This window comes from Rhinichthys klamathensis, unplaced genomic scaffold (assembly GCF_029890125.1).
Source record: "Rhinichthys klamathensis goyatoka isolate OS25496 unplaced genomic scaffold, OSU_Roscu_1.1 h1tg000452l_1, whole genome shotgun sequence".
NCBI classification, from domain to species: Eukaryota; Metazoa; Chordata; class Actinopteri; order Cypriniformes; family Leuciscidae; genus Rhinichthys; species Rhinichthys klamathensis.
The window spans coordinates 2238121-2247942 of record NW_026606944.1 but is presented as its reverse complement, the minus strand read 5'-3'; positions in this window follow the sequence as shown (position 1 = coordinate 2247942).

Sequence of the window (9822 nt, the reverse complement as noted above, 5' to 3'; positions counted from 1 at the left end):
GATTGTAAAAAACAAAACAACTTTAGGATATTTTAAACTCTTTAGGAATTTGTAGATCAAAATGTCTGATTTCAATGTGTGATCTAACTATTAGATATATTAATCTTATTCCATATCAATATCTTCACAATATTGGGGCATTAAATAAAATCAAATTTCAACTTTAGTTGGTTAAAGTGCAAAGGATATTACATTGCTTTTGTCTGTCTGAATGGAGTACTTAAAATGGTTACCGAGAAAGAAAGAAAAATCAGTAATCGAGTAAAAGCCTTACACGTTTGTGTTTGATTTGTCCATTAAATGAATTCCTTTACCCATTAATGTGTGACAATAAAATATAAAATGAGCTTAAATGATTCAATTATGATTTAAGATCTAATGTAGGCCTACTATCTCTCTCTCTCTACACACTCACACACATACACACACACAGCAAATAAGGACATTGTGTGATAAGATCATCTGTTATTAAATGTGCTTATGACACTTGGCAGTGATAGTGCTGCTTATGTAACTGTAGGAATGACAGAAAGGTGATAAAGTCTTTCATTATTTTTATAAAGAAATAAAAGCTGTTTCACAGTGTTGGGCTGAGTCTATTTCTCCGAACACTCTTTCACACGGTAAAGAGGAGGCCGGGATACAAAGAAACTGTAATGCCAATGGATATAGATGGGGGGTAGACATGTTTCTGCATTCTCCAGTATTCAAGTGGATCGTATGTTTGTTTCTGTAAGGTATTTATCCACTTCTACGATCACATCAGAAGTGGCATTTGAGCTTTGTTTGTGCTGGTCTACAGCACTGTCCAACAGAAGTGTGAGGAGGAAAAAAAAGGATTGGGAGTGACTGTACATGTACATTGACTGAACATAAGACACACCAACGGTCAACAATTATAAAATACAACAATAAAATAGGTCTAAGTAAAATTTTAAATAAATAAATATTTTTTCTTCTTTTTTAGAAATGCATAGGCTACATACATTGGAAGCTATCAGCTCAAAAATATTCCCAAATAACAATAATAATACCTAAAAAAAACACCAAAAGTGCAAAGATTTTACTAAAACAAAAAGACACAATAACAACAAAAAAGAATAAGTCGTTTTGGTTATTTAAATGTAATGTATTGATTAACTTTCAAAGTACAGCACTCTCCTCAAAAACCCATCACCCAGACTGAGTCAACAAGGACTCGTAAGTAAGATCTGGGGCCCGTTCTTCGTACGTTGCTTAAAACATCCGAGATCAAATGAGACATCCAAGATGATATCATCGTGCTAATCATGATCCGGCTAATTAGGTTCTTCGAACACTCCTGTCGGTTATGATTAGTATAGCTGGATTGAGTTATCTGAGATAATTGCGCATTCATGCGCTGGGTTAAAAGGGGATATGTATCGATAGTAGAAACATTGATCAGCAACGCTGCTATTGGCTGCTCACCATGGCCAAAGAGCGCGCTCAGTTTTACTCTGCAGCAGAGCAAGAGCTATTGCTAGAAGGTTATGCTGAATTTGAAAACTTAATTACAAGTTTTCACCTAAAATGTGCAAAGCCAGGAGAGAGGGCTGGCAAAAAGTAGCAAATTAAGTTTGTAGTGACCATTTAGATGTTTTTTATCACTTATTACCGTATATATTTTTTTATTTTAATAATTTCTAAATAATTAATAACTTTGTTCATGTTATCGTATTACACCCCAGTCTACAACGGTATTGTCACCTGCAGAAATGATGATGGGGAGGAAATTGCGATGCAACCTAAGACAAAATGCACCCTGACTTCACCAGCAAAATTGAATTGAAACAACAAGTTCAAAAAGAGCAACATGACCAACATGCAAAATCTCGCTATTTTGAAGTAGGAGATACTGTGTACACTAGGAACTTTGGGTATGGACCAAAATGGGTGCAGGGAGTAATTCAGGAAATCACAGGACCTGTATCCTATAAAGTAGCAATAGGAAGTGCCCAAATAGTGCGACGTCATGTGGATCAATTATTCAGTCGACAAAAAAAAAGAGATCCTGACTAAAGACTTTCAAGCGGCCTTGGGGGAACCTTATGATTCTGATGTGGTGTCAATGGATGCAGATATTAAAATGCCTGAATCACTCATAGAATTCGGCTTGGCTAACTCTCACGTGATCCTGAGACACTGGCCCGGATACGTGCCCAAGGTTCCCACCACTCCCTTCCGGGACCAGGTGGTGAACCTGCAAGCGCTGCCTTCGGAGGATGGTGCCTTCTCTGTCCCGTTCGCGCTCTGCTCCTTTACTTGAACAGAACACAAAGCCTCGCCTCGGGACCTCAGATCAGCTCTTAGTCTGTTACGAAGGCCAGCAGAAGGGAGAGGCTGTCTCCAAGCAGAGGATGGCCCACTGGATAGTGGATGCCATCGCCTTGGCAATCGGAGCGCAAGGTGTGTCTTGCCCACCCGGGTTGAGAGCCCACTCCACTAGGAGTGTCGCTTCTTTTTGACAGATATCTGTAGAGCTGCGGGCTGGGCGACACCTAACACATTCGCTAGGTTTTATAGCCTACGTGTTGAGCCGGTTTCTTCCAGTGTGCTCGATTCAACCAGCCGGTAACACCGAAGTTCCCGCTCTAGTGTTGGTTTGCTGCGCCACTACCCTCCACATGGATACGGATGCGTGCGCTTTTTTGCTCCAGTCGAGTTCCCCACTCCCCTTCGGCAGTCGGATGTTGCGGAGAGTCCGACGCCAGGCCTATTGCTCGTATGCTTGTGTAACTTGTGCTAGGCTGGTAGTCCGCTCTGCCTTCACTGTCTGGTGAAGCCTCCCCCTTCTCAGGCTGGAGCTACCCCAGCGACATTCCATATGTTGCACTGCTCCTTACGGCCAGTCTATATTTGTATTCTCCACAAGTTACCTCCCTTCGGGCAGTGTTATCCAAAGAGTTCCACTGTGTGGGGTATAAAGGAACAGCAGTTGAACTCCCTCTACGCAGGCCTTCCGTCCCAGCCAGTTGGGGGTCTGAGAGTCTTGCATAGGGCGCTGGATGTGGTAGCAACTGTGGCGTTTTCCATAGGGATCCCAATTACGTCGTCACGTTGACGTTAAGTCGAACGTGAGCGACTGATAGGGAACGTCTCGGTTACTAATGTAACCCTCGTTACACTCGAAATTGATAGGGCTCCCTGAACGTGAGCGACTGATCGGGAACGTCTCGGTTACTAATGTAATCCTTGTTACACTCGTAACACTCAAAGTTGATAGGGCTCCCTGAAGTGATCCCAATTACATCATCACGTCGACGTTACGTCTCCCTTTCTTTCCTTCAGGGAACAAGGGTTACATTAGTAACCGAGACGTTTTCACTGTTATACGGTGGGGGGCGCTATCACACACCTTCTGAAAGAGTACAGAATCTCCGGATCAAAACACCGGAGAAGTAGCAAAAAACAAGTGATAAGAGATTGCTTACGCAAATGTAAACCAACGCAATCATCAAACAGCATATTAATCAAAACTGCCTAATGTTACTGAATGAAATGTCGTCCCAGGACGAGCAATAGGATTGTGTAGCTTAGGGGGTGTTGAAAAAGTGTGTTCGGATATAGGCTTCCAGAACCTGATTCAGCTGTCGATGGATGGCTCAAATGTGAATTTACTGAAGATGGTGTCCAAACTGTTTGAAAAGGTATCACTTAAATATTTGCTTGTTAGAGGTCTGTCTGTCCTTGATCCAAGGGTGCTCCTCAAAAGCAAAGAGACAAGTGTCCGAAAACTCAGCAGTTTTATGACTCCTCGTGGAATCTGGCCGCATTGAAGAAAAAAGCTTTGATGACATTCTGAGGGAGTTTGGCCACTTTTATGACCACAATCTGATGTGTGTGTCAGATTCCTTCAGGAATTTCAACCCACAGATGGGAAGGTTTGATGAATCACAATTATCTGGATGACCAAAAATGTTGAAAACAAGATGAGCAGACTGCTTAGAAGAGGAAGGGAGTAATGGAGGAGATAGCTGAGATCAAGGCCAAATAGAATAGGATGGAGGAGGACATAAGGGTCCTCCTGAAATCTGCAGATAGTAATGCAGAGAAAGCTGGATCGGTTGGAAAACTCAGCTTCATCTCGAAATCAAATGGTCTTCGCAGAGCTGCAAAAGAAAAACAAAAAAGTCTGGAGGCTTTAGAAAAACAGCTAAAACGACAAGCTGAAGGAGCTCAAAGACACTCATTTATAGGTCCTTAATGTACTATATGGCCTTAACGTACAATGTTGGGTGTTTAGTGCAGTTTTTATTTGTTTTTTTCAACAGAGAACAATAAATGGACTGTAAAAAAGTCCTGTTAAAATACGGGAAATGTTGTACAGTAATTTACCGTTGTTCAAAAATACAGTTGAATACTGTAAATGACGCTGAATTTTACAAGCAAAATAATAACGGCAAGCTACTGTTCAGTCTTACGGGATAATACAGTAATTTTTTTAGTCTAGTCGCATGCTTGAGCCCGCTCACAACTCATAGGAAAATCACGACTCATTAATTCCCATCAACAGGCTTGCAGTGAAAAAGGATTAACATTACATTAAAGGTTTAACATTACTTCAATATTGTATTAAGTGAGAAGGACGAGTAAGAAGACGATTAAATTCAGAAAGACGATTTTCACTCCGACTGTGACCCTTGCCAGCACAGATCAGTGGACGGCGCTTTCACCTGCATTCAGCTTTTCTCTTCATCAATTTATCAAGGTAAGTGCAAACTGATAAAAGTGTTACCCTGTGATATTGACTTGATTACCAAATGTACGTCAGGGATTGGGCTTTATTTTACCATTTGTTTTAGGGTTTATTGAAATGTGCTCTAAATCAATGCGGCTAACAGTTACTTAACTGTCTGCCTCTGTTTTAATAATAATAAATAATAATACATTTAATTTGTAAGCGCTTTTCTAAGTACTCAAAGACACTTTACAGAAAATCATAAGACAGAAGAAACACCATAGAAAGTAAGAAACACTAAAAACAGACCGGATTAATTAAACATTAAAAGCAATTTTAAAAAGATGTGTTTTGGTCAAGGTTTTGAATTTCGGAAGGTCAGTGCAGTCACGGATTTTTTGGGGTAAAGAGTTCCAGAGGGAGGGGGCAGCGACAGAGAAGGCTCTATCACCCCAGGTTCGGTGTTTGGTCCTGGGAGGTAGAGACAAGAGATTTGCATCAGAAGAGCGGAGGCAACGAGATGGGTTGTGGCGGTGGAGCAGGTCAGTGAGGTAGGAAGGGGCCTGGTTATAAAGGGCTTTATGTGTAAGGAGAAGGATTTTGAATTGAATTTGTTGTGGGACCGGGAGCCAATGGAGGTTCTTAAGGACTGGAGTGATGTGATCACGGGTGCGGGTGTGGGTGAGTAGACGAGCAGCAGAGTTCTGAATGTATTGGAGTTTGTTTAAGCTTTTCAATGTTGTGCCATACAAGATGCTATTACAGTAGTCGATTCTGGTAGTGATGAAGGCGTGGATGAGGGTTTCAGCAGCGGAGAAAGAGACGGGCAATGTTTTTTAAGTGAAAAAAGGCAGTTCTGGTGATTTGTTACCAGAAGTTATTGTCAAAGATGACTCTGAGGTTGCGACTGAGAAGGGAAGGAGAGAGGGTGGAGTTATCTACAGTGAGGGAGAAACTGTGAGTGGTTTTAGTGATGGATTTAGGACCGATGATGATCATATCTGTTTTTTTCACATTTAAGTTGAAGAAAATTGGTGTGCAGCCAGGATTTAATATCAGTGAGGCAGTTGGAGATAGTAGAGTGGGTTACGGAGGTGATGGATTTGGTGGAGATGTAAAGCTGAACATCATCGGCATAACAGTGAAAATTGAGACCATGGTGGCGAATAATGTTGCGAAGGGGGAGCAGGTATATTATGAAGAGGAGAGGACTAAGCACCGAACCCTGGGGGACACCTTGGGACAGCGGAGCAGTGAAGGAAGTGCAATTGTTAATGTGGATGAACTGTTTATTTCGGTGAGATACGATTGAAGCCAGGAGAGGGCGGTGCCGGTAATGTTTAGGGAAGATTCGAGGCAGGAGAGAAGAATGGAGTGGTTGATAGTGTCAAAAGCTGCAGTGAGATCCAGGAGGATGAGGATGGTGAGATGACCAGCGTCAGCGGAGAGAAGGATTTCGTTGGTGACTTTGAGGAGGGCTGTTTCAAGTGCTGTGTTTCGAACGGAAGCCAGATTGAAATGGTTCGAACAGATCATTTGAGCAGAGGTGGGTTATGAGTTGTTTGGCGACAGTCCGTTCCAGTATCTTTGACAGAAAGGGGAGATTGGAAATGGGCCGAAAATTTGACATGATGTCAGGGTTGAGTCCAGGTTTTTTAAGGATAGGGATGACAGCAGCCAGTTTGAGTGAAGGAGGAATTGAGCCAGTGCAGAGAGAGGAGTTAATGATTTCAGCAATGAGTGTGGAAATAGCTGGTAGACAGTTTTTGATGAGATACGATGGGATGGGGTCCAGGACACATGTAGATGTTTTTATTCCAGTTATGATTGTATACAGCTCCCCTGACGACACAGGGGAGAACTGAGACAAGGACAGAGAGGTTAAGGGCGCAGGAGCAAGTGATGGAGTTGGAGTGCAAGCAGTAGTGACGGAGGAAGAGGACAGGTTGTTGTAAATGGTGTAAATTTTTGTCAGAAAAAATGAAAGAAAAGAATTACATTTTTCAGTTGTGAAAGAGTTGGTGGTATTATCACTGGGTTTATGAAGTTTATTCACTGTTGAAAAAAGAGCCTTGGGGTTGGTAGAACCAGAGTGCATGAGGTGTGAGTAGTAGGTGGACCGGGCAGTCTTGAGTGCTTGTTTATACTGCTCAAGACAGACTCACCGACAGAATCTGTATACGCTTGTAGATGAACAGATAAATTGTCGAGACTTCATTTTGCACAGATCCGGGGTGTACCAGGGAGCAGAGTGAGTGAATGAAACAGTTTTAGTTTTAATGGGAGCCAGCTGATTGAGACAGGAGGATAGTGTTTCATTGTAGTAGTCGGTGAGGTCGGAGGGGTTATCAGTCAGCAGTGGGGGGGTGGAAGATATTTTGCTGACAAGAGAAGCTAAAAGGGCAGGAGTAGAGATAGATTTAAGATTTCTGAAGGAGATTGTTCGTTTGTTCTTGGTGGTCATAATGGGGAGATCAATGTTCATGGTGATTAACAGATGATCGGAGATGTTGAGGTCGAAGCTGGAAAGGTGAGGTATGGTGAGACCAGTTGAGCATACCAGACCCAGGATGTGACCACGGCTATGAGTAGGAAAGTTAACATGTTGGGTAAAGTTGAAAGTTGAAGCAGTACAGCATTTCCAGGAATTCAGTGGCAAATTTGCAATTGGTATCGATGTGAAAACTGAAATCTCCCAAAAGTAGAACAGAAGGTGAGATGGCAGATAACTGAGTCAAAAAATCAGAAAAGTCAGCAAGAAAGGAAGGATTTGGTTTTGGGGGGGGGGGGGGTGTTTTAATGTCCTTTCTGTACACTGCAGCGACACCGCCTCCCCGCCCCTCAGATCGGAGTTTGTCCATGTATGTGTAACCTGTGGGTGTGGTTTCGTTGAGTGAGAAATAGTCCAGAGGTTGGTGCCAGGTTTCAGTAATGCAGAGGAAATCCAGGTGATTGTCAGTTATGAATTCATTTAAAATTACACTTTTATTATTGAGTGAGCGGGTGTTAAGCAAAGCCAGTTTCAGGTGACGTTGCTTTGTGATGGATTGAGAAGACAGAGGAAGGGGGCGAAGATTAGATAGGACCACTTGTCGTTTGTTGTGATGACGTAGTGAGGAAGTTGCAGTGCGAGACACTTTTACTAAACACTTTTTACGCAACACTTTTACTATTTCTAGAGAGAGTATAGCTTTGTCACGGTGTGGGTTTTGTGTTTTGTTCCTTGTTCTTGTCTGTCATGTGTTCCCCTGTCTTTTCTTGTTCAGCTGTTCCCCGTTTTGTTGATTAGTCTCCCCATGTGTTTCTGATTAGCCACGCCCCCTTGTTATCTTGTTTAGCTTGTTTGCCTGTGTATTTATACCCATGTTCTTCAGTTGGTGTTTGTCGGTCGTTGTTTGCTGTAGATGTTCCTTGTTCCTGTCCTGAGTTCCTTGTGATGTGGATTACCTGTTTGTTTAATTAAAGTGCTTGCTATTGAATTCACTCTCCGCTTCATCCTTGCTGCATCATAACAGAACGACCGACCAAACTTGAATCCAGCAGCACAGATCTCACCTGATCTTCCCAGCATGAGCCGGGAGTTCGCCGGTCAGATCGCGGCCTTGGCCCTGGATAGCCGCGATCTGTTCCAGTATACCTGGGGGTTTGCCCCTCTCGCTGCCTCCTGCTCTCTCTGTGATGAGACGATTAAGCTGTGTTACCGGCTATAGGGGCTAAGGAGGTCGACCCGAGGGAGCTCCCCGATCTCTCAGGTCTGAACTGGAGAGAGGCACTCGGCCGATGTCTGGAGAGCTTTCTTCCGTGGTACGCCAGGTCATCACCTGATCTCCGCGTCCAGCCAGAGACCGTCCAGCCAGAGACTGAGACCGTCCAGCCAGAGCTTCACGTCAGCCACGTCCAGCCAGAGCTTCACGTCAGCCACGTCCAGCCAGAGACTGTTCACGTCGCGTCTGCCTAGCCAGAGACTGTTCACGTCACGTCTGCCCAGCCAGAGACTGTTCACGTCATGTCTGCCCAGCCAGAGACCGTTCACGTCACGTCTTCCCAGCCAGAGACTGTTCACGCCACGCATGCGCCACCTGAGCCCTCAGTGACCGCAACACTGGCCATTATGGCAGTAGGCCACCACCATGGCCACCTGAAGGGTCCTCTCCGCCGTGTCCGCCCGAGGGGTCTTCACCGCCGTGGCCGCCCGAGGGGTCTTCACCGCCGTGGCCGCCCGAGGGGTCTTCACCACCGTGGCCGCCCGATGGGTCGTCTGCTTCGCCCTGGCCGCCCGAAGGGTCGTCTCCTCTCTGGCCGCCTGCAGTTCCTGCTCCGCCCTGGCCGCCTGCGCGTCCTGCTCCACCCTGGTAGCCTGCAGTTCCTGCTCCGCCCTGGTCACCCACGCTTCACGACCCATTCCCCTGCACGAACCTGGCCCTCCGTCCCTCCCCCAAAACCGCCTCCACTTCACCACCCTCCTGAACTTTAGTGTTTTTGTTTTGAGGGGCGTCGGGAGCCGTCCATAGGGGGGGGGGGGTGGCTATGTCACGGTGTGGGTTTTGTGTTTTGTTCCTTGTTCTTGTCTGTCATGTGTTCCCTTGTCTTTTCTTGTTCAGCTGTTCCCCGTTTTGTTGATAGTCTCCCCATAGGTTTCTGGTTAGCCACGCCCCCTTGTTAGCTTGTTTGCCTGTGTATTTATACCCATGTTCTTCAGTTGGTGTTTGTCGGTCGTTGTTTGCTGTAGATGTTCCTTGTTCCTGTCCTGAGTTCCTTGTGATGTAATTTTCCCTGGATTACCTGTTTGTTTAATTAAAGTGCTTGCTATTGGATTCACTCTCCGCTTCATCCTTGCTGCATCATAACAAGCTTAAAGATTGTCTGAGTTAAAATGGTAAGATTATTTTGCAGTGGAGGTCTGTGGATTGTAGTATAAAAATGATAACTTGCAACATTTGTGCTAAAACATGCAGCATAACATATTTGCATATGTCAGGCACATGCGAAATCATAGTTTTTTGCCGAATGCATTATTTAAGTGTGGTTTCCCTGAATGCAAAATTACTTTTTTTAAGTTTTCAGCCTTCAAGTGTCACACTTATGGCCATACATACGGAAAGAATAGGACTAAACTAGATAGT